Genomic DNA, 4,325 nt, shown 5'->3' with positions numbered 1-4,325 from the left:
AAAACTAATTGAAAGTCACTTTTCAAGTGAGAATTTATTTTCAAAGTTTTTTTTATACTTGATTTTTTAACACAATTTAATCATAATATATTAATCTCTAAAATATATGAGATATAAATAAGAGCAACTTATTTTAAAATTATTAATGTTTTATGTTTAATTTGCTTTAGAAAATTAGTATTATTTAATTATTTAAAATTGGATAATAAAGTTCAATTCATCAACTTAAAACTAAAGGAAAATAAATATTATTATTAAATTTAATTAAATAATAAAATACATCAAACTCATATATTAACACTAAGAAATAATAAATTCAAATATTAAATTATTGTGTTTAGTACCTCTTCCATCATTAAGCATCAAACCAAAATATACAGTAAGTATTAAAACAACTTTAATTCATAACCTAAACTAATTTAAAATTCAATCTTTAATTAACTTGAAACATAACTAGAACACTTCACCTTAAATAAAACTAGTTATACATATATTATATGTTATATAATATATAGAGAGAAAGCTGAGAGATATCAAGGTTTTAATTTCTAAAAGTAAAATGTTTTTAAAGTAAATTACAGACTCCATATCTATAGAATTTCTCTATATATTATATAACATATAATATATGTATAGCTAGTAGCATTAGGATGATTTTATAATTTATTAATGTTATATTTGGGTTGATGGTTAGGTTTAGGTTATAATTTGTCTTAATATTCAATTATGAAATGGGTCAGACTTCATTTTCATTTACAATTATGATTTGAATAGAGTTTAGAATTAGGGTATGGTTGGGTTTAGGGGTAGATTTCAAATTTATATAATGTTATGGACTCTTACTGAATTTGGTCTATTATTAATGTTAATACTAACAGTTTTCTTTAGAGAGTTAGATTTTATATATTTTTTGTTTATTGTTATGATTTTTATTTTAGTTTTATTAATTTTGTATTCAATAGAGCTTAGTTTAGGGATATTTTTGATTTTTAATTAAGTTCAGAGAAAGGTTTCATTTTAGTACTTAAGAGTAATTGGATTTGCACATAATAGTGAACTAGGTTTAATTTGTTTCAATGTTATTGTCAAGATTAAGCTTTGGTTATTATTATTATTATTCCTATTAAGGTCTCTATTTGGATTGAATACATGACTTGAACAACTTGACTATAGTTGTTATCATACCTCTCTCTCTCTCTCTCTCTCTCTCTCTCTCTCTCACACACACACACACACACACACACACACACACACACACACACACACACGCGCGCGCGCGCGCGCACGCGCACGCACACACATATACATATTGCCTATCTTTTCCAAGCCCTAACTACCCTTATTTTCAAGCTCTATCCAATCTCTTTTCCCATTCTCCTTATCTCTCTCATCCTCATCTCTCTACCTCTCCCTTATATATTTCTCCCTTTCATCCCCCTCTAACCATATCTTCCCCCAACTAAATATCTATTAATATTCCTCTCCTTCTAATTACCCTATTTTAATATCTTGCCTCTCTCCTATTTCCCCCTATTTACTCTCTCTCTCTCTCTCTCTCTCTCTCTCTCTCTCTCTCTCTCTCTCTCTCTAACACACACATTCAATCCATCTATCTATTGATCACCCTTCTTGAATTAACATTTATCCCTTTAATTATCTCCTATATCTACATTATACTTTCCCTCTCTTATTTCCTCAATAACGATGTATATCTATTTCAAGTGTTGGTGTAAATAAGTATTTACTATTTACATGTTACTTAAGTTTAATCAGGTTAATGCATTTTCATATTAGTTGTCATATAGACACCTAGGAGTTTGCATATTTATATGAGTTGTCATGTAGACAACATAGTAGTTTGCACTCTAATTGAGCACATATTGTCTACATCTCTTTATGAGATACACCTTTACATTCGTATCCTCTCATTGTTGCACATGCATTCATGCACAATGGAGGATATTCTACTCTTGGTGGACATGTGCTTAGTTGTTGGTTATCTCTTTGCATGACTCCTAGACATATCAATTGCCTATATATGCAAGGCTCTTTTATGATGTATTCATTCAATTACCTGATATCCATTATCATTTTTATCATTATTTGTCTCTCTTGTGCTATTTACTGAGCTTCTTGATCTTGGTGTTGAATTATTGCCTTAGGAAAATTCTTACATGGTATAAGATCCATAGGAGTTTCATTGCATAGCCATTGGAAAGATGTTTTTTGTAGGTCAAGATTGGAGATTGCTAGTGCAATTCAGATGTTGGTATCACATTCAGAAGGTCACAAATCCCCAAATCAACTTTTGTTTCATCAAAATTGGACATCTAAGGTTAAATCTAGAGTCATTTGATTTTTGGAGGTGCGATGGTGGTGATTGAGGAAAAATAATTATAGAGGTGATTTTCAAACATCGATGTCTCCCTCATACGAACTCCTTTTTTTGAGAATTTTTTTTTTGTTTTGCGATAGAATTTCATGATCTACACATTGTTGTAGGTTGTTTGCAATGCCTATTCCTAAATTTTTCTAAAAATTGCAAATATCAATTTTTGCATCTTCAAAGGCTTAGTTCAGGCTCATCTAGACACATATTCAGGTTCTATTTTTTTTGAAAGTGCATGATTTTTTGTCTACTTTCCAGATCTAGTATCAGTTTAGTGTAATTTTGAGTAAACATAGTACTTTCAAATTTTGGTCTCATTTTGGTCTATTGGCACTTGTAATTGAGTAGATCCTTGAGAGGTCTTGTGTCTTATCTTTTTTAGTCTGATATAGCTTCATATTTGTTGTTATAATCATCAAAATTAGAAGTCCACTTTTGTCCATTTTGACAAGTGGCCAATTATAAATGCACTACATATAAAGTGCCACAAGCATCGTTTTTGGGGGTGGGGGTTATTTGATTGAGTGAAAAGGTGGGGGGTGTCTTGTGTTCTTTTGTCTCCTTGATATTGTGCTCTTTCTTTTGCATTACGGGTTCTTTTTCTAAGTTAACACCACAAAATTATGCTACTTGGAAAGAAAAGATAAAGGAACCATTAATTGAAAAAGGTTTACTACATTATGTAACCAGTGCAGCAAAGAAATCAGATGATGATGTTGATGAGACTCATAAAGAAGATTGGGCATCAAAACAAGAAATGGCCTTAGGAACCTTGCTAAAGAATATCTCATATCCTATCAAATATCACATCAGGAAGATTACCAATCCAATAGAAGTTTGGAATAAACTTGAAGCATTATATGGGATAGTAGATGAAGATATGACCTACACCATTGAGGACGATCTTCTCAAATTGGATCTTAGGAATTTTGACAACATAAAAGATTATCTTACCCAAGTAGACATTTGTAGGGAACAAATTAAGGATTGTGATGAACCCATCAAGGATGGAAAGTTGATCAAATATGTGATGACTCATCTTCCTTCTGAATATGCAGCTTTTGTTTCAAGTTATAATACTCACAAGTTAACAATGGGAAGTGTTTTCACTAAGCCTTCATTCAAGTCATTTTCAGGAATTTTTTGGTCTTGGAACATGAAAAGTTAGTGAGTATGGAAATTCTCCAGTCTTCCAAGTCCAAAGCCTTGGTAGTTAATAAAGGGAATCAAGGTAGTAAAAATTCCAACAAGAAGAAAAATAAATGGAAGGCTAAGCCACAAGATGACACACAAAAATCTTCCTCTACACATCAATCTATCTCCTCACATCAATCTTCCTCCACACAACAATATTCCTCACAACAAGGCAATTTTTTTTCCAAAATTAATAAGAAGGGGAAAAACTTCAAAAAAAGGGAGAAGAAAACTTGTGCCTATTATAAGAAGAATGGTCTTGATGAACATGAGTGTAAGAATAAGAAAACTGATGAGTTGCTAAACATAATGAGGAAACATGAAATTGATGTGCCAAATGCCTATAAGGATAAGGGATCTTCATCCACTATAAAAGGTAATGGACAAGCTTTGGTAGCAAGTACAAACAGTTCTAAGGAATGGATTCTTGATTCAGGAGCTACACATCATATGGATGCTTCAAGTGAGCATTTTTCCTCTTTGAAACCATCACATGTACCTTACATCTATGTGGGAAATGAAAAACAAGTGGAAGTTAAAGGAAAAGGAAATGTTGAGTTGGAAAATGGAGTTTTTAAGGATGTTTTTCATGTTCTCAACCTTAGCACTAGCCTCCTTTCAATCTACCAAATAACTCACTATGGATGTGGCAACAAAGTGGAGTTCCTTCCTAATTTAGTTGTGGTGAAAAATATAAAGGATGATTCTATGGTGGCAATTGGAAAGGCTAATTATGATACGA

Source organism: Cupressus sempervirens, chromosome 3 (genome assembly GCF_028749045.1).
Source record: "Cupressus sempervirens isolate cs-2001-9-10 chromosome 3, ASM2874904v1, whole genome shotgun sequence".
In the NCBI taxonomy this organism is placed as follows: domain Eukaryota; kingdom Viridiplantae; phylum Streptophyta; class Pinopsida; order Cupressales; family Cupressaceae; genus Cupressus; species Cupressus sempervirens.
This window is presented reverse-complemented; position numbering follows the sequence as displayed.